Source organism: Cupressus sempervirens, chromosome 3, assembly GCF_028749045.1.
Source record: "Cupressus sempervirens isolate cs-2001-9-10 chromosome 3, ASM2874904v1, whole genome shotgun sequence".
In the NCBI taxonomy this organism is placed as follows: Eukaryota; Viridiplantae; Streptophyta; class Pinopsida; order Cupressales; family Cupressaceae; genus Cupressus; species Cupressus sempervirens.
The window spans coordinates 111,482,423-111,504,953 of record NC_143120.1 but is presented as its reverse complement, the minus strand read 5'-3'; the positions used below and the strand labels follow the sequence as shown (position 1 = coordinate 111,504,953).

General features: G+C 37.0%; 1 protein-coding gene across 1 annotated transcript in view; it reads left to right on the top strand.

Annotated features, from left to right (window-relative positions):
- The first annotated feature begins 3,923 nt into the window (after positions 1-3,923).
- The window catches only part of LOC149565029 (uncharacterized), a 39,745-nt gene continuing 21,137 nt past the window's right edge, over positions 3,924-22,531 (top strand). The window contains exons 1-2 of the mRNA XM_089818576.1: positions 3,924-5,004; positions 5,188-5,268. The gene's annotated coding sequence lies outside the window, so the exon portion shown is untranslated. The remainder of the gene's footprint in view (positions 5,005-5,187; positions 5,269-22,531) is intronic.

Sequence of the window (22,531 nt, the reverse complement as noted above, 5' to 3'; positions counted from 1 at the left end):
TTAAGCTATCTTGTAGGTGCATATAATTAATATTTTATTAATTATATTGTGCAACCTAGCTTTTTAGGCTTTAGGTTACCCTTTTTGGATTTTGATCTCCTTTATAAGGATTGATCTCTTTGTATTTTTCATTATGAAGATCCGTTCAATAATATTTTCTTTGTTTGAGTTTTTCAGATCAAACCCTTGCCTCTTCTTGTCTTTTTCTTCTCCGTGATAGGTTTTTTGCATGCAGGTTTTCTTGGGCTTCGTGGATTTGTTGTACACTTTTGTCCAAATCCTTCACTCACAAGAAGATCAAACTCATAATTCATTCCTAAACCAAGGAATAACCATTCCTAATCCAAAGCATATGCCTAATATAAAACCATCTCCCAAACTCAACCAGAATAATAACATATGCATATGGAGATAACGAATGCTCAAGATCTATATCAATAAAAGATAAGCATAAACATAATACACTTGAGAGAAACAATGGGCTATAGCTCTCAAGTAGTAGACTACCAAGTAGATCAAAATTCAAGAATGAGAATGCTTATCAAGATATCCAAGTCTCCAACCAAGACTCATCTAAGAACATTCTCCTCTCAAATCCATATCAAGTGAATGCCCCTCAAACTTCTTGTTGAAACCAAATAACTGTCCCAATAAATACTTCTCTAATCCAAGAGAAATCAACATCACCAATGTCTCTAAGTATCCATGAGTACTTGTAACCAATCAATCCATGCCAACTCCAAATGCAACACAACAATACCATGAAGTATCCAAAAAATGATCAATGTACTCAATACCAAGAAACTAAACCAATATCGATGTCAAAGTTCCAACCATGGCCTCAGGAACATAAACATGACAACATGATCTAACCATCTCAACCAAAGAGACAAAATGCTCCATATAAACACACCATAACATATCAAAAAACTATAAATGCGTATCAAGAGTATACCATGACATAATAATGAGACCATCCTAACACCAAGGATAACATGTTAAATGAAAGCATAAACCACACCTTTACCAAGAACCCCATGAGTCCTCAAGATGCAACCATATCCACACACCATGAAGAACCAAGTGCACTATGCAAATGTCAAAGACACTTCTATAGCAACAAGGTCTAAGACAAACCTCCAACATCTACAAACACTCAATAAATATATCGATGCTAATAACCCCCACTCAACCATGGTCCCGAGTCACCCATGGCATCATAAAATCCATCTCCTACATTAAGATCCTCTAGGTCCACACTCACACAACCAAAGTGTTAGTACCAAGTGAAACCAAGTTCTCCAACCCAAGAAAATACGAACTAAATTAGGAAGTAATCTCACAATGTCATCTCATCATTGCTAGAAGCTCCCACTGAACTGTTTATCCAAGCTATCCATGACATTGTGATGAAAAACCATCCTCTAATCATGAGATTTAACCAAGGAACAAAACTATCAAAGAACTCAAAGTGCACATCATAAGCTCCTCAAAAGAAACCAAATAATCATGATCCTCAAACGAAGAAGATATATCACCATAATCAAATCAGGAATCCAAACCAATGAGCACCAATTAATTACTTGTATATCCATTCATGTCATGCCTATGGCACTATGATCACATCCATGAAATGAACCAAGCATCTAAGTCTCAGAGTGTCCAACTTGTAATCACAAAATAGCCAACCACAATCCTCCATCGTGACTATGTTACAAGCTAGAGTTGCCATTGCACCAAAAGATCAACCTGTCAATGCCTGATACAACCACTAGATTTATAGAACATAGGAGACAGTTAAGCCATGTCATGATCCCGAAGGGGAATGTTGGAGGTTAGTCCAACAATCCCCCCCTCAACATTACCTGAGGAGATTTGAATCTGTGACATAATCTCAACACATAGAAAAACATGACCTAACATAAGTGTTGACTGCTACATATAATTTTTTTTCAAATGCCATGTATGCTTATTTTGGGATTCTAAGTCATCATTGAACATGCCATCGTGACCCATTTTACTTTATGCACCTATAATTGCTTAGTGATTTGCACTCTAACTTCACATTTTTTTTGTTCCTTAACATGATTTAAAATAATGGTTGCAATTTTGAATTTGGTTCATAATTTCACACATTATTTTGACCTTTGGATCTCAAAATCCAATTTAATAATGGGTTCGAGTTAACTAAGTTCTAACTAGCTTTTTGCTTGCTCATTCAACTATAAATACTCAAATAATGGTATTAGGGTGTTGTCTAAAATGACAAAATCTAATTTATTTTAGATAATCCAATATTGACAATGTATTCATCATTACAACATCATATAAGGAACATTGTATTAACATATTTGATTGTTAAAAACAAAAAAAAATGCTTATGCATATTACTAAACATATGTCCAAAAGTTGTTGAAACAATCTAAGAAAAATTGGCTAAGGCAAAAATACAAGAAGCTTACTACATTCCTCTCCTACCACAAGAAGTTCAAACAATGCTTCCCAACACCATCGGTTTAAGATATCACAACTATACATATTTCTAAAGTTTGATAATACAAACTTGAAAACCACATATAAGAGTCAATAGTACAAAAAATGGTTAAACCATAGGGGCATACATCAAAGCTATAGATGTGAGATTCAACCTAAAATAAGTATAGATCACTTATTGGTCTATTGAAGTTGTACATATTTAGATTCAATAGTAGAGAGTCAAGTTAGCTCACTTAGAGAACGTTACAATATAACATCTTCCTATCACAAACAAAATAAAATATTCTTATCCTCTTTAGCATTTTTTGCATAATCGAGTACAAATTACAAGACACCATTTTTCTCTCACAAACAAGACTAATCCTCTTTATCAAAATTTAAGATATACTCAAAGAGTTACAACTCAATTGCCTAGTACAATTAGACAAAATGATAAAATGTGATATAAGACCTTTCACCAAGGTTCAAATTCTCAAACACATGTTTTGGCTAAGTTCTAACCCTATGTGACTTTCCCAAACTGAATCTTGCATGACTTTGTTTTCGAAAATGACTTATAGATTAGATGTATACTATGAAAAGTACCATAAACAATTATATAAAGACAAAAACACTAACATCTATATATTCCAAATAATTTTCATAAAACAAATTAAAAACATATTTATATAATATTATAAATACAACCCATGCTACATTTATTTACCTTACACTAATTTAGAAAAGAATCCCAAATAATCTCTTTTTTTTTTCCGTCTGAATTGTTGCATTCATTGAAGTCCAACTTGTTTTTGACCAATAAAAATAGACCCAAAAAGACTTGATTAGCAGATCGGAGTCCTAGAATTAAAATGCAGAAACATGAACAATCTCTGGTGCACAAGCCTAGGATTGAGATTTTGCCTCGATCAAACGTCGTTTTCCTCCTCGACGCACGTCCCCATCAAAGGATTAACAACTCATATTTGATTAGTTCAAAGTGAAGCAATTACAGTAAGAAATTGTCTCCTTCAACAGATAAAGAATAGCACTATCACAGGACCACTAAAACCCACCAAATATAGCCAGGAGGACAGTATGATCACATGCCAACAGCCGCACCAAATGTATCAATGACCAAAATAGCGGGTCCCAACATTTTTTTCAAGGAAAGTTTCGGATCCCGACTCTCTGAAAAGCGATTAGCAGGAGCTCCTCCCAACTGGTGAAAAGTAACTCTAGCAGTTAAAATAGCTGAAACGGATACCAACTACCAAAGAGAATGCCAAGGTTTATGATTGGCAGACAAATCTGTCGGCAGACAGAGTTTACAACAGCACAAACATGACAGCATGATAAAAAACAATATGTTAATCATGAAAAATCCTGAAAATAGCAAGCAATAAAAAAATCTTATAATAAAAGGCTCAGAATTCCCATCTGGAATAATGATGAGCTTGCAGAAAAACATTATAAAGGAAGTAGTAGGGAAGACGAAACAAACAAGACTGCAATTCTAGTCGTCCAATCCGTATACGTGTTAAAAAAAAAGCCCTCTGATTATTCTCTTGTCCGGACACCCACATCCTTATATCTTGTCTATGACCCTCCCAGCCAATACCCACTTCTTCAAATCTCATATTCTCCAATACCCATTTGATATTCCCCTACATTTTCTGTACTGATACTTTTCCTCTTTTCCAATGCCTAAATCTTGCCTCTTGTGTAAAAGGTCCTTAATGCCAGTGCTAATGAGTTCGTAAGGGACCGGACAATTAGTTAAAACGGATGGAGCCTTCCCGGAGGCTATATGAGCAAGGCTTGTCTTTATATAGGATGAAGAAGCTGAAGTTGAATCATTAATTTGTGAGTTACAATCATCTTCTCCATATAACTTGGGAAGCTCAGGCAATGGTAGTCTAAGGCTTGCTTAATGCAAGTCCAGGCACCCCCTCATATTTTCCAATATCAAATCCCTAGACCATGTGTATTTGTTGCTGTAAGGACGCCCGCTTTTGAAGATCCTTACTGTTGCTTGCTTTCAACACTCAAATCACCAGATGCTTTGCGTAATTAAATTTTGGTCCCTTTCCCCATAACTAAATCTCTAGACCATTTGTTTTCATTGTTTTGAGGACACTCGTATTTTTGAATCCTCCTTGGCTGGTGCTTTGTGTAGCATCTTCATCACGAAATACTTTCTTAATGTACGTTTGGTCTCTTGAAAAATTACCTTGATTACAAATACAGGTGCGCCTGGGCTATTTATATATATTGTCCGAAGAACACCCACATTTCTGAACCCTCCCCGTGGTTGCGTTTTCTGCATCACCCGTATATTCGAGAGCTCATGTTTTGTCCACTCAAATTGCCTTGTTTTCTTCATCAAATGGGTCTTTAGTTCATCGTTGCAGGAGATGATGCATTTTTTAAAGGCCAGTACGTGGGAAGGAATCTATTAGCTTGAGCAGGAAGTTTTCATCTACATCAGTTACGCGCCTTATTGGTTTTATCTCATGAGAAGAAAAGGTTTGTCTATTTCGATTTTTACAAAGTTGATGCAACTTATATGATTTTGCAGCAAGTATGGTGATGGCTGAAGGTGCTATCAATCAGTTATTTTTTATGATTGCTGTTTGCTTTGAATTGCTAGAGTTTTCATAGTGGGTTTAGCATCAAGTTTATTTTGATTTGGTTGTGTGTTTCGCACAGTATACATGATCCTGAGTGTCGAAGGGGTGATCCAGGGCTGCATGGGGTTTGTGATGCTGACTGCTGCAAATTTTGTCAAAGGTATAATTTTCTTGGGACGTTTAAAAATGACCCTCGGAATATTCTCGATCTCTCAGGCTAAATTAGATCTTTGAATACATTAATGGCTTGACAGTGCATGATCAGTTAAGGGGTGGAGAACTATTTAGATTTTATTCTGAATAGCATCTTTTGATCTCGACTGGTTAGCTTTTTTAACCTTTCCTGTTCAATAGAAAGCCGTAAACCTATAGACGAATTCGCTAACATATTTTAAGAAGTTAATACAAAACAAGAAAGTATATAATCAGTGTGGTCTAAAAGTTCTATCCTGAAAGGAAAATCGTGTGCAGAATGTTGCGATGAAGCATACGTAGAAGATATAGATAGTAAGACTTTCTTGTATAAACTTGATACTGTTTGCAAGATACACTGTATAAGACATAACGAATACACATGAGTTAACTTCCAGTTTTTGGTTCACTATGTACAGGAAAAATCTTGTTTGATGAAGGGACACACGGTTATTTGTTATTTGACTTTCAGTAACTCCCGATTCGGAAAATAAAAATAGCTATCTAATGAGAAGTGAAAAATGGATTTTTCTGTAACTTTTGTAACTGAACAATAATTAATACATAAGTAATATATGCCGCAGGAAGTTGTAACATGCTACTACTCTGATGCAGTGCTATCTATATGCTTAAACTAAAGCTTAGGAAGCTTTGCCTTCCCATATTTGACGTTTGGAGTAGCTGCTACTACTAATTGTTCTACTGAATGATAATTCAGATAGGTGGCGCGGTAATAATAGAAAACAACAGTCTACTTTGTAGATTGCATGTTTTTGGCACCCGTTTCTACACAATGGTAGCGTTTTGTTATTCAAGGAGAATATCTATAACCGTCATGTTAAGGAGAGCCTATTTTATTTGTCATACAATGCCATTACGCTTTCTTGAAGTCCCTATATCAGGCAACTTTAAAACCTTCCACAGTGTCTTGGACGCTGTGGAGGAAATTTGTATGGTAACATATTAAACGTTCACTCTCATCGGTCACCAACTTCCTTTAGCAGTCAAATATTTCACATTTCTAAGATTAGCTAACTGTGCTAATGATTCTTATCATGCAAAGTCCTCACACCCTCAATACACGGCGTTGCCTGAGTCCAAAGATTGTATGTGGAATCACACAAGTCGCATCAAAATGAACTGCTTATAATGCAGTAGTAAGAGAATTATTTGTTAGTTTTGTATTTCTTAGCTATTATGCCTCTCTATTGCAGGTCAAAGAAGAATGTATGCAATGTACAAAAAAATGACAAAACCTCTGACAACTTACCTGTCATAAGAACATTTGCTTTTGGTATTCATTGACAAGAAGCCTGATAGGAAGCACCGATTCAGCCAAACAATTTATGATTAAGATAAATTTTATTGCTCATGATCTTCATCAATTCATGCTGATACTTGGGTTGTGTTACAAATGACCATCGATAAGCTTTAATTGGCATGTGGTGAAAACAGTCACTCCTTTTGTGGAGTTTCTGTAACTAAATAGATTCATAATCTGTTACAAGATTTCCGATCCTTATATTATTTTACTTAAATCTGATTTTTTGATGGGGGCGCTCATACTCCTTACCAACATTTTATGAATACCAATCACAAATCCCATTAGAATTGTCCAGTAAACAAATAATTCTAAGTTAAGGAAGTAAACGTAAATGTTTCCTGTAAGTTATAGAGTATCATGCTCAGGAGAAGAGCAAAATTTGCCCTAGTTTTTCTATTTAACAGGACAGAAAATACTTTTATCATTAGCTGTTTGAGCTCCTCAAACAGTGCTTGACCAATGTTTCGGAAGTTGTTTATAGAGATATAATCATATAAGGAATCCGGATGACATTTTATATGCACCTTGCCACTAAACTCTATTGTTTAGATTACAATATAGCCACTACCTGTGTAAGCGTAAATGAACCAAACAAAAAAATGGCTTCCTTAAGCCAACAAATCCGGAAAATGACAAAATTACAATCTGTAATTGGAACCCTAGGTGATGCTGACAACACTCTGTTTCTCTGCTGCTGTATTTATGGATATCATGATATATCTGTTTTGTGTTGGCCACCAATAAAAGCTCCAGTCTGATTTTATTTGGGACACTGATATTCCTGCCCCTTGGAAGAAATGTCCGAGCCTCAGGTTATCCCTACATCCCTTGCCGTCTTAGGTATATGCCATAATTCGGGGATAGTTTTACTATCAGAGCTACTAGGAAGAAGACAAAAGAGATTCTCGTTTCTATTCAATTCTGTATGGTACAGGAACAGGGACTAATTATGCAATGAAATATGTAGTCTATTACTGAGAGGATAGCCTCCAAAGATATCGAAATTTACAGCAAAATAAAAAGTATAAAACTTAGCTTTGCTGGAAGTTTCTGCTCCCTGTTTGGAGCTATCTGTAAGGATCTCTCCCACAGGAATTGTTATGGGTTTCAGGGATTGTGGTGTAAAAAACTATCACGCAATCTAACCCAAATTTCAGATTGTCAAATTATGGCTGTGGAAACTTGATTTCATTAAATGATTGTGATAGTTTTAAAAATTTCTTAAAAGATTATACAGAAGGCATTTGATGGGGAAATGGGGATGGTTTACACGCGGTACTTTTTGTTTTATATTGTGTTCTCTTAAAAAAACAATGTGAAGAATTGGATCAGTGATTGTTGGAGAGTTCGCTGGTGATAGGTAACTGATATCAGAAACATCACCAAGTACATTATTCATATTGCTTCTGATGTGCATGGTTCTTAAGTTCTGAGTTGAGGTCCACGGGTGTGTCAAAACACTTGCAAGTAGTCTCTTCCCTTCAGCTGGAGGATTTCCCTTCGAATAGCAACTGAGATCTCTTGTTCTATTTGTTTGCTTGCCCAAGCTCTGTTAAAGCTTGTGTGAAGTGAGGCAGTAGATTATATTCTAGTGTACCCAGTTGATGGATTTGTCTTTAGGTCAATCTTACAAAAGACCTTATATTTTAATAACACTCAGGTGGTAGATAAAATCTTCATTCAAGGGTTCAGTTTATCAATTTGAAAAACACATGTTAACTTAAAATGGATGATTGATGAGTTTGTAACCAATGTTCCATTTTTTTCCCTAAATGCCAATTTTGTGATCAAGTGCAAACATGAAGAATATAAAAGGAATCTGTGGCTTCAAGGCATCAGTAAAATCTTCCGAAAGAGAGAAAATTGAAATTGATTGAATTTGAAACAATTTACAGATTAGTATTATGGGAATCTTGACTTCAAAAACAGAATTCAAGGTCGGTAGCTGGAAGAAGACATAAGGAAGTTGATTGATCTCAACGGAGTTGGTTGACTTGACTATCAGTGGCCAGTCTAAACAAAGTTGGGAAATATCACTAGTAGTTTGAACTCGGCATAATTGATAAACTTCAGTTTGACAGATGTTAAGAGTTGCCGCCAAAGCAGTTATCAAAGTGACAAATAAGTTGTCCAATTGAGATGCAGATGATGCATTACTGGGATTTAAAAGTTCAGAATGTGCTGAATGAAGTCTTTCATGTATGTGTTAACAAAATAGTTCTGAAAATGGTCAGAGGGCCAAATGCTTTAGAAGATAAGACTGACATACAAGAATGGTTGTGATATTTTCTTTGAAGGGTTACTGACAGAGGAACTATGCCAACACATAAAATCCTTTCCTAGAACAGCTGGAATTGGTTTTTGGAGAGACACTTGGTGGATCCTAAAGGAGGTAAAATAAAACATGCAACTCAATTTTTCAATCAGATCCAGAGAGAACCTACGTATATCCTATGAATGCCCATTAAGTATTTCTCATTTTCTTATGGGTTTTAAAGCATAGTTCCTAGAGCTAAATACTTTTGTCAAGCTTGTTTTATGTTATTGTTTTTTGTTCACTATTTTTGTTTTCATTTTTGAGCACACACAACATTAATGAAAAAAATCAGAATGTTTTTGAGCAAACATTGATATAGATTACTAAAATCAAAATTAATTTAGTTAGCAACAGCAGATAAAAAATACGTAAGAATAAAATATTTATAAGTTTCACAAAGTTAATTTAATAGAATTGATTGCTTTATAAGTTTGTGAATGGTAAGTTTGAACTTTGAAGTTATCCCGAGGTTCTTGTTCATGTTTTTGGCAAAATGACCTTGCTTTTGTTTTTGGCTAACAACACAAATCAGTCAAAATGTACCTTTCTCCTTTGGCTTGTTGCAAATATGGAGATTCCGACCAGCTAGTGCTTTGTGATCATGTGATTCTTGATCACATAAACTTCTTTTGTGTGCTCCCTTATCAAGTCAAGCACTAAACAGTGGTTATAGATGTATTTGGTCTCATTTCTCTCTTTTTCAACTATGGTTTCAACTAGGAGATCAATGCAAAGGATGGTACAAGCACCCTAAAATGGTAAAGTTCTTTTCCTCAAAAAGTCTTTTTTTGCTAGGTATGTTGTTGCAATGTTATCACTTGGATGACATTCTTATCAACTACCATCCTTCAGTGCCACCTCCTTTGATGTATTGCACAATGTCTTAACATTTTTCACTTGTGTAAAGGGTCCAATCAAGTTCAAGAACTCCAGTTATCCATCTAAAGCCAGTTAGGATGTTAATCAATGTTTTGTTTCCCATCATTTGTCCACCTACTAGACAAAATATTGCAACACTTTTTATGCCAAATTCTATTTTGATTGTTCACTATCTCCTCAATATTTTTCATTGCTTCAAACATACTTGTAACATGGAATGCTACATTGGTATAATACCAAAAGCTATCCTTGTTCCATGATACTTATTCTTCCAAGAAGTAGCCTTGAGAAAAGGTTGCACACTGAGAGTATTACAAGGAACAAATAAGTCTTTGTTAATGCAGCTATCTAGAGCTCTTTGTAGTTGATGGACTCTGTTCCATGGGTCAAGATAAGAGCCTACAACATTTGAACCAAGGAATTTATCTCAACTGCAATTTCTTTAGCCATCTTCCTTTTTTTCCAGTTTTTCTCGTCATAGCTACTAAAGAGAACTTTCTTGTCTTCTCCAACCTTGGCTTCCATTGAATTTCACAACTTAACATCTCAACCACAAATCTATGTGAGTGATATTTCAGGTAATTGATGCCTCCTTTCATCTAAAAAGCGACACTAATTTTGCCCATCAGAAAATCCCGACCCAATTGGCAAGAATGTTTTGAGGTCACCATTAGCAAGTGTGAGATATAAAACATTAAAGAAGTTTGTGTTTTCTTGTGGCAATGACATCTTTTAGTCATGACCTGAATTGGCAATGATCTAATGAAACCACATAAGGAAATAAAGGTAAGGAGTATATATAAATTATGATTTTCCAGTAGTAACGCCACTTTAGAGTGGCAAACCATTTGGCAATATTTTAGTAGAACTATGCCCAATAAAATTTCTAGATAAAGCACAAACGAAGGTCATTCTCTTCATAATGTGATGCCAATAAAAAAATTATGATGAAGGAATAAGCTGGCTTAGGACCAAAGTCAAGTGCAAATATTTAAGATTTAAAGAAAAAGATCGGAACATTCATGATGCCCTTATGATAGTCAGTATGTATGTTATGGAGAGAATTTTAAAGCAGGGAGGTGCCTATTTTAGGTGGTTTTATGTGATTCCTTTCCTCTTTTTCATGAATAAGAATTATGTTTCTTTAAATCATCTTTAAATGAGTCTTTTTACTTTTTTCCTAAAATCTTGTTTGGGAGCTTAGAAATGTGTATTATAATTAAACACATTGTTAAGCAATGATACTAGAGGGCAGACTTAAGTTGCAGAAATTGTCATTGAAAAGCTGAAATCAAGTTGTGTTCATGTTTTGTGAACGACAAGGGTGTACAAAACTGTCCATTTGTTAATCCATTTTTGTATCTTTTTAGTCATTGAATTGAATTTACATAACCTCGTTAAGCTTTGTATTGGTGCATGCTATTCATTAAATTAATAGTTTGCATATTGAAGGAATCAGTTTTCCACAATCCAGAAGTAGTAAAGAAAAGTTTGCATATTGCTTTAGTAATTTATCTTGTTGAACGGTACGATGTTCTTCCATTTAATCATTTTATGTCAATGTAGAATATTGGTCTCTGATTTACCTAGCAGTCAACATCTGTTGGCATTATTCCATTTAACTCTTTTTACACTTAAATTATTGGTGTCTGCTTTAACCAGTAGGAGGTTGTGCTTGTTTGTGCTTGAGGCGTTTATTGGTTATCCTTCTTAATTTAAAAATCTTGTTATAGGGGTCCACTGTTGATAGTCTTCTGCTACATCCAGGGCAAAACCATAGTCAATCAGATATATACATTTAATCCAAAACCCGACTTGAAATCTTATACGGTGTGCATACATGTAGTTTAAGGTATGTTGGGTCTCAGGGAACTTCTTACAATTTAAAGAATGGTCTAATTATATGTGCTAACAAAATCGAAACCCTAGAAGTGGCTAGAGCACAACTAAAATGAAATGAAAAACAGCTAAGACATAGTTTGAAAAACAAAATACTGTTGCATACCTTTTAGATCTTGTCAATAAGCCCATTAAACTGGATATAGAATGTTGTAAACTCCAAACTAACTGGAAATTGATGCAATCAAAATCAACGGATCAGAGCACAAGTGTAAAGGACAAAGGCAGCAGAAAAAGTGGCCCCCTTTTTTGTGTCTTTGATATTTAGGCAAGGCAAGTGCAGACAATAACATTGTTATTGAAGCAAATGACCACACAAAATGCAATAAACTTCAAAACCAATATACCTCAAAACATCTTCATCTCCATGGTTGAGCTAAATAGAAGCACCTTATTCTATTAATAATTTAATACTCTCTAGATTTTAGTGTGGATTCCTCTAGAATAATTTTACCATAATCTACTTGCGATGGCTATTTTATAAGGCAAAATGACAGGACAAATACACTAGCAATACTTAATGGAGTGCAGCTAGAAATGGTTTTTATAAATGTAAGTTTTAGGAGACAAAATCAAAGGTTGTGGTTCAGAGGTTAAAATCTAAGTTGCCAGTCCAGGTTCAGGTTCAGATTTGGGTTTGAGGAACCAGTTCACCAGTGTGTGTGTGTGTGTGTATGTATGAATGTATATACATATACATAGATATACACATATATACATACATATATGTATATACACATGTATATATTATTATATATACATATATGTATATATATATATATATATACATATATATAGATATACATAGATATACATATATATATGTATATCCACACACACACACACATATATATGTATATACATAGATATATATATCTATATATACACACACACATACATACATACATACATACATACATACATACATACATAAGCACCCTAGAACCATGGATTAGGATTAGAATGTCACATAGTAACATATAAAGAACAAAATCACCATAAACTTGTAATCATAGCATTGTGATCATACCATCATATACTTCAAATATTGGATCATTCAGCAAGAGGAAAATTAGAGATAATATCAGATCCTATGCTTGAACAAGGATATTGGAGAAGGGTTAAGTACAATGGTTATATTACTGCATCACACTTGGGCAAACTCAAAGTCAAAATCTTAGAGATGGTTCAGATTGATATCCCAACACTTTTTAGATAGATATATTCAATACTAGTTATCTGACCATCTATGCTTCACCTTTCTTAGAAAGGATGAACCTTATCAGAAACTAATTTACTTAAAATCAATAACTCTTTTGAAGGAAGAAGCAAGGAAGACAGTGAATTATATCAAAAATGATTCTTAAATCTTTGACACTGTTAAAACATTTCATGATCAAGGTGGACAAGGTGTGGTCTTGTACAAAATTCATTGTTAGCTGAAAATAATAACAATATAAAGCTCCAGCGTAAAGTGTTGGAGCTTTTTTGCTGATTGCTTAACTAGATGTAGTGCTGCCAACAACTACATATATATTTAACAACTGAATTAAATAGTACGTGTTCATGAATTCCACCCAAATAGTATTCAGGAAAAGCAAAGAGGGTTCATGACTTATACCAAAAGTTAAATATACAAAAACAAACAAACTTGTTTTCCATGCCTATCCACCTTGGTTCGTTGTTGATCTACCCAAGTATGCCTATGTTTGTCACAGAAGAACTGGCCTATCCAAGAGTGAACTTGGCCTAACTCAAAATCAAATTGAACTACGACCATGACCCGGCTCAAACTGGACAGGTAATAGGGCCTGGGAGTAGTAAACTTGGTAACTTAGGTTAGAATGGATGAATAAGATCAAATAGGAATAGGTTTTGGATCAAAGATGTAGTCATATGAAAAATGTCACATGAGGGACACAAAAATTACCCATCAAGAAGGAAAAGGACAAGTGACTGGAAAAGGATTTGTTGGAATTGGAGGCTAAATGATGGGGATAGGCTAAGGATAAAGGTGGCTAGTGGCAGGCTTCCTAAAATGACAAGGTTTAACTTTTCGCCAATAAGGTAAGAGGTGGATAATATTTTAGTATTTAGTAGTGGGCGGAGGCAGTCGAAAGTAAGGTCAAACTGAAAAATGGCATTTGTCTCTAGTGAAGCATGATTGGAGGAATGTGGAAGATGAAGGGGAAGTAATGATGGCAATCTTGGCTTTTATGATTTAGAAGGGTCATTGATTAATTAAATGGGATGTTGAAGAATCAGAGACAATGGACTAAGAAATATAATTATTTAAATAAATTTTAATTAATTATAGGGGAATGTAAGAATTAATTAATTATATATCAAATATAATAATTAAAAGAAAGGGGAAGCGGCAATAATTAATTAGACATTTAGTTTAATAAATTATGATCGTGTATGTTTTATGGCAAGGAAGGTTGTGTGGGCTTGCAAGTTCCAGAATTGGACTGGCTGTAATTCACAATTTCCAGGGCAATTTTTTGCTGAGTTGCATGTTATATTTTTAAAAATAATTTTTGCTCACAAATCAGAAATTCAATGTGCTTTTAGTCTATGCAGAATCATGTTTTACATAAAAATGTGCATCATCATGTAGGGCTCTAAAATACGACATTTGTAGTAAACTTCATGTTATTGCATTAGAGTTCAACACTAAATGTGCTTGAATTGCACAATCAACTGAGGATATGGTTGTGGCTCATATGTGCAGGTAAGTGACTATGAAGCACTTAAGATCATTAATGAACATAAAAATTGGCATTAGAAAGCTTGTACTAAAGAAAAGTGGCCACGTTAATCCCACAAGGCACCAGCAAATGTCATTAGGATATCTTTGTGATGGTTTAAAGTGCAAATAAACTTCCCTCCCAGATTAGATCCACTTAGAATGACAAACACACTCACTATAGTTTCAACAATGGGGAGGTGACTTATAGGATAAGTTGCCTATTTAGACACTAAATGCACAATAAATTGTATCAATGTCTCTCAAGGCTCAAACAATTATCTTAATCGCTGTTATTCAATTTGTGAAGCATATGTGAGCCAAGAGTTTTACTATATAGAATGAGTAACTTTCTCTTCCAAAGGGGCAACCCACACTTATGATGGTCTTTGACCATTTATGACAAGTTTATTTTGGTGAAGTGGAAGTATCACTTATTATACTTCAAATTGTTGCTTTCAAGTGTTTAAGAAGAAAAATTGGTTATAAAAAAGGACAAGAATGTACTGTAGCCTATAAAGGTTGTGTTAAGTGCTTCTTCATGCATTTCCAAAATTTTGGCAATACCAGGGCTAGGAAAGCTGTTAATTGAGGTTTGCTTGGGTTTCATTATTTATTGGAGGTAGTTAGCATTGTTTCTTGCTCAAAGAATCATACTCAAATGATGGTTAGATATTTTTATGTTCATTACCAATAATCTGTCATGAGTACATGTAATGGTGCGCTGGTAATATGTGTATTCATTCAGATCCATGCTTAAACTTGTGGTAGTTTATGCTAACAAATAGCTCCAGTATAGGTATTGAGGACCAAATCCCCATATCTTTTCCTCTACCTTCATTTTCTGATTACCACTTCTATATAACATACTTATATTCTTGTTCATTGATTCATGCACCTAGATTTGAATGGCATCTTTGTCTCTGTACTAGTATCAATATATCTATATCTCCAAGTAGCTATAACAATTTTAGTTTCATGACCACCTGCTTCATGGAATTCTAGTTATATTCCCACATTATTCATGATTAGCCTTGTTGACAATTGTCTTTGGTGATTGTGCAAATTAAACTGCATTGTGCACATGGGAAAGTGTGTTTACCATATAGGAGTAAATTAGATTAATGCATATTACAAGAATAAGACATACATGCAATGGTTTAGGAACTAGACACATTCTTCATTAATATTTCCATACTTAAGCACATCACAGGCAAGTACAAGATAGATCGTGAATGAGTACTATTGAATGCCTTCTCTCTCGAGGGAGAGTGTACATATAGATCTTGAAGGGGTAGGACCGAACTGTCGTGTCATAATGAAACACCCTTCGGATACTAACTAACTGACGTCTTAACTAATGTCGATGGCACAACACTTTTGCCGACAACATCATCCCCACCAAAAGAAAAGCCGTCTCCCGACGACATACAAAAATGGAGACAAGACTACTATATACAATACATCAAAACATAAACTAGGAGGAATGAGGGTGTGTCCTTGGAGGTGTAGATGCTAAAGCCCACAACTGTGCTTGCAACTCTCGCACCTTCCTAATCCTCTTCTTCAAATCCTCCTCAGCTTGCATCTAAATCTCAAGTGCTGCAGTCATCATATCAGCAATACTCCCAAATTTTGTCTCTTTGGCTGCTCACTCTTTCTCTAGCAGACTCTTCTCATTTTTTACTCTCTTAGGCTGAGTGCGAAATGTTGTTCTTTCAGATTCTTGCTCTAGTTTTACTACCTCTAACTAAGAAATGACCACTTCCCGCTCCGACTCCCATGCTGACTGTTGGGTAGACAAGTTCCCTTTTGCTGCAACCAATCGGGTAGCCGTCTTCTCCTGAGCCTTCTCTTTTGCTACCTGATCTTCCTTACTCCGTCACAAAGCATAGTAGGTGTCCTGGATTAATTGCACTATCTCGTGAGTAAGGGACTCCACTTAGCTTTCCACTACTGGCCCTCCAGCAAGCCAATCCTATCTCATCTCAGAAGTCTCTCTATTAGGCCATCCTCACGCCTCAAAACATGCAGTAAATGCAACAAGGCAACCAACTCTCGTAAACGAGAGAACATGCTCCAACTCTCGAGCTACTCCATCTAGTGCTCGTGTTTGAGCAGAGATCACCACTTGGTGACCTCAAGTAACTACATCTGCTAAGTATGCCTCAACATCCTCTCCCAAAATCGTGGACGATTCTGCTGCTGGCTGCTCCTATGTACCCATAGCCATCTCTATTGCCTCCAACATCCTCTGAGCACTATCCACTAGTGGTGGTTGCTCATCTATAGGGGTAGGGTGGCTCTTGCCCTTTAGAGGAGCTGGAGGAGATACCACCAGCTCCCTATCCTCGACCACGAGTACTTCCCTCATGGGTGAGAGAACGCTAGGTGCTTGTGCCCTTGGGGTTTGTTGAACCTCCTACCAAATAAGCCCACAAATCCTGTGATATACGTGCTTGGTTGGTATCCTCTCTAGTTGGGCTAACGAGCAAGGCGACGTCTAGTGTGACAATTGCATCTCACTCTATCACGTCCAACCGAACCTGTGGCACCTCCTCGTGCATCCGCTCCTGCTCAGGCACCTCAATCACCTCTTCTAACAAAGCCATAGTGAACGAGGTGTGGAACTCTGTCTTTGGTTGAGGAATAACTACTGCCTCAAGAATCGTTGGAGGTGCTGTCTCAGCCACTGCAATAGTTGGGGGCTTGTTGATGGGTTGCCTAATTTGTCCAAACCTAGGAATGTGTATGCTCCTTGTGGTCAAATGTGTTTTCGGGGAGAGAAAGGGTCGTGGAAATAATAATGGTGTGGTGGTGATGATCTCGATCCTCCACTTGCATGCTATCATCGTCATCTGTGTCGCTGTCACTATCGAATGAAGTATCCTGTCGACCACTGTTTGCATTCCCATGCTCTGATCCAGAACCCACTTCCTATCCGCGTCGTTTCCCTGCCATTGCCTTCTAGCCACTTGGTGTGTCCAAATGGTGCCATTGCATCATAGGAGGTTCCCCTAGAGCCAAAGGTCCCAACTTAATCTCAAGCCCGTGGGTTGGGATTGACCATGTTGTGGCATCCAAGAACAGGCCAATAGCTTAGTGTGGCATGTAGAATGCTTTATGCTGCAATGTCACGAACTCATACATACACTCTGAAAGTAGCGTCGCCTAGTCATATATCCTTCTTGTCATAATCCTATTCATTAATGCTACTTGCGAGAATGACATGTCCGAAGCGCGACTGGATCCTATCAGTCTGCTTTTTACTAGGTCCATAATATAATGCCATGGTCCTTTCCTAATGTTGGATTTTTTCAGCCCTCTTCCTTTGGAAGTCTGCATCATAGGTTGTTTCTCTGCATCAAAGAGGTTTCTACATACCAAGGTTACCAGTCATTCCTTTGTCTCCTATGTTAGTTTCTTCACTTTTAGATCAATCTTCTTGCCTCATTCAGCATATCTAGGTATGCCAAATATTCTCGTGAAATCTTGTGCTTTGAAAGAGATCTGTATATCACGGTTTAGATATAAAAAGGTACTTGTTCTCAAGTGCCTCTCATAGGTATTGATCATTATTCACAAGAAACCTTCGAAATCCTTAATGCATAAAACAAGCATTTTAATGGCCCATTCCACCTTCTCTCTCCTTATGTTGCTCTTTACCAAATCGTCGTTTGGAGTTTCTTGCCACCACTTCTGGCACTCTAATCCATTTAATCCGTCAAACTGAATGTTTTGAGGCATTACATGGGATGGTGCTTGCATGGATGCTTTTGGCCGTGCTGTCTCTTTCGCTTTCTCCACATTTCTTGCAACTTTCACTCCAGACGGTAGAACTTGCGTATTCCTTGACATTGTGTTTGTCAAACTTGACCCACTGGCTTGCATCTGCAATTTTGCTCTCCAAGATCGTTGTTTGTCCATAATCATTTCTTGCTCTGTTCGTAATGTCTTTGAGAGAAACGGTTAGGGCTTTCTCCCAATGTATGGCCTGATCCTGCCTTTCATTACCCTTTTCCCCAAGCTGTATGGCTCCAACTTGTACTTACTAACTTCAAGAGAATGATTTTTGAAGAAAGCGTATACCCTCCTTAGCCGTACGGTGCCCTCAAGATCATTCTTACTTCATCAAATTGTAGTAGGGTCATTTTGTGTTCCCAAGCCTTCCATCTTTGCCGTCTATGGTGGATTCCTTCCTATGCTATGGTAAGATAGTCAATCCGGCTTATGACAACAATGTCTTGACCGTACAGTAGTCCCACCATTTGTTTGTGCTTCCGGAATTATCTAATGCTTGGTTGTTTGTGTTCTAGTTTTGAGCACTTTGGCTCCAATTCCTCTTACCCTTGCAAAACTGCACTCAGTATACCATATGGTGTTTTCTCTTTGACTTTGTTGACTTTCACAATACCGTATAGGATGCTATCCTACAGTGTGTTTGCATGGGCCACATTTTTGCTAGCTTCCACATAGCCGTACCATATGGTAGTTGGTCCCCTCTTCTCATGTCGCGCACGTGGGTTATATATGCCTGTACGACCTTTACACTTGCTTGTATTTCCTTTTCACCCTTAAAGCTACCGTACGAAACATTGTTGTGCTTCTTTGGCCGTATGGTGATTTTGTGTGTGGTGGGTCTATATGGCCTTATGGTCATATTTCTTTTGCAACCGTCCTTTTATTTCCTATTTGTACAGTATCATAAATATGTGCTTCGGGTACTCACGCTATCCTAGTGCTTCAGGTACTCACGCTATCCTAGAACTTTAGGTACTAATGCTATCCTAATGCTTTAGGTACTATGCTATCGCTTTAGGTACTTTGTCATTGCTTCAGGTACTATCCTTTGCTTCGGGTACTATCCAGTCAATGCTTTGGGTACTATGCCAATGCTTTAGGTACCATGCCAATGCCATATTGAATAGACTTATATGTGGTCGTATGGCCCTAGTTTATTCACTTGTGTTCTGTAAAACTTTAAATTGCATTTTGGAAAGAGATTCTATGCATTTTTTTTCTTTTTTAATGTATTTCCTAAGTCTAAATTACCTCATGAACTGTCATCTCTCCGTTCTTCATGCCTTTGATGGTAAATTTTGAGTTTCGAACCATTAATTGGATCAGCAACCTCTTTCTTGTCTAAGGTCCATAATTTGATTGCTCCATTATCACCAACTTCATGTTCTTTGTAGGGTCCGACCCACTTGACCTTAAACTTGCCTGGTTTAATCTCGTTGCGCCCATTATACTTCAAGACCAGTTAGTCTGGCATGAATTTTGTTAGCTTTAAATAATTATCATGCCATGCCTTACGCTTGAGTTGAGACACTTTGGTGGCCCACTGTGCCATTAGTCGCCATTCATCAAGCTTATTTAGATTGTATAGCCTTTACCTCAGGCTCTCCATATCACGCAACTTGTTCTCGCTTGTGATCCTCAAGCTTGGCACCATGAACTCAACCAACACCATAGCCTCTTGTCCATATATTAGTTGAAATGTCGTTTGTCCCATTGTGACCTTATAAGTAGTGTAGTAGGCCCATAACACAGATGTCAACTTGTCCTCCTAGTCCTCACCTTTGACTTCGTAGGACTTATAGATCACCGATACTAATATCTTATTCATTGATTTGGCCTACCCATATGCTCTCAAGTCGTATGGGCTTGAAAAAGAATGACATATTTTGAACTCCATTGTGAGCAATAAAATGACGCAATTGACAAAATGTCTCCCCGGTCAATTGTTAGTTGTATCGGAATGCCATACCTGGTGATTATTTGTTCATAGAAATTTTTTGCGGTACTTACTGTTGAGTTGTTTGGTAGGGCCCATGCTTCAACCCAAGTCGTGAAATATTCAGTTGCTAAGACAATATATCGACATCTTCGAGCTTTACTTGCCTTCAGGGGTTTGACAAAGACCATCCCCCATCGTTCAAAGAGTTCTTCTCATTCAACGGGTTAAGTGGCATAAAATCCCTCTTCAATGGATTTCTTGCTCTTTGGCAAGTTTCGCAGCCCACGCCCCATTCTCTGGTGTCGTTATACAAAGTAGGCCACAACAACCCTGCTTGAAGTATTTTCTGTGTTGTTTTGTCTGGCCCTATGTGTCCACTTGCGAGACCTTCATGCACTTCTCTCAATATGATTGACACTTCTTCCATAACACATCTCCGAAGGACTTGGTTGGGTCCCATCTTGTACAATAACCGTTAATCAATTGAAATGTTTGGCCTCTCAACATGAGCTTCCTCCATTTGTTGAGCTGCATTTCTCTCAGAAATTGTTCTGTTGATAGGTATTCCCCAATGCTTGTATACCACGATGGGAGTATGACAATTTGAAACAAGTGTTCTAGTTCTGTGCCTATGCCTGCGCACCCGTGTTACACTGCAGTGTGATAGGTTCTGAAAAGAGGGTTGTTCAACTATCAAACTCTATTCGTTCGTACGGTGTGTTAGGGACAAAGTGGTCACCGCGCGCTCGTGCTTCTTTGGCACCTTGAGCCGTGTTGATTTCTTCTTCACTTCTATCTGGATTCTTTACCCATGGTGTACACAAATTTAGAAATCCTTCCCTTATTTCCTCGATCAAATTCAACGTTTGTCGTGTCTCTTTTAGTAAATCCTTCGTACTTCTCGGTCACGGGCAATTAAGCGAACCGTGCTCTCTATTTAGTGTACCTCTCGTGGCACCATTGTCACCCTCCATGACCCCACTGTGGTACCCGTCAGCGAGTTGCCTAAGCCTTTGCCTCTGCTCAACTTGTTGTGCGAGGATCAAAGCCTATTGTGTGGCGTGGACATCATCATCATTTTGTTTTATTCTATTTCTATTTTTATTCAATTGATTTGGCATCAATCCTTACAAAAACATTATAAATAACTAGAATACTTTTATTTATATATAGTCTCCGTACATCATCATGGGTTGTCTTATGCGACTGTTATAGAGTTTCAGTGCTCTTTTTCACTCACACTCAATTTACATTCCCATGGCCTAGGGCTCATGGGTTAGACCTCCGTTGGGTTTCATCACGATCCTCTGATTCTTGACGGTTCCGTTCCAGGGAGTTTCTGAGAGTTTGTTGTCTGCGCTGCTCCCTTTTTGTTTCCTCCCTTTGCCTCGCTTGCGCTAGAAATGCTTGTGCGAACAAATGAGGGAACTGATGCAACAGTTGGTTTGCAATGGGGCTCTCATTCAGTGCATCCCACACAGTGTCCTTGCGAACCTCTTCACGTATAGCTTCTCTTCGTACAAAAGTTTCAATACTTGCTTGGAACAAAATGTAGAAATTTGCCATCAGTTCATGCTCCCCTTCATATAGCTCGGTTAGTAAGTTGTTGTTCGTTCTCACCGTCTCCGGGATAGGTATTCCCATTTATTTTATTCTTTGTATTTCATTGTTTGCGTCACTATTCCCATATTCAGAACTAACACCAGACCCATTCTTCATTAATATTCCCATGCTTAAGTACATCATACACAAGTATAAGATAGATCATGAATGACTACTATTGAATGCCTTCTCTCTTGAGGGAGTGTACATATAGATCCTGAAGGGGTGCGACCAAACCGTCATGTCATAACAGAACACCCTTCGGATACTAACTAACTAACATCTTAACTAATCCCGATGGCATAACACTTTCGTCGACAACAAAGTGTTTAGGGGAGTCCATAACTATGCTCCAGTTGTTAGCTATTTCTTTGGGAGTTTGGCATTATTTAAAACAAATGATGTAAATATATCCGGTGATTAATATATTGTGTGGATTTCCTACAAGTTTAGGTTATAGGGAAATTGTAGCTAGGAGAATGGATGGGCTATTAAAAAATGGGAATGATAAAATTCCTGTTCATTACTTTTAAACTTTGTTGCCCAATGGAGCAGGTACTGATCCATGTTGATGATGATCAATTACTTGTAATTTAAAGAATTCCTCTATCGTGGTTGATTAGAAATTCATACATGTTACATACCAAGGAACAATCTCAAGAAAACCTCAATAGAAAAATCAATTAAAAATTATGTCATGGTGACTTTGAGATACATAAGT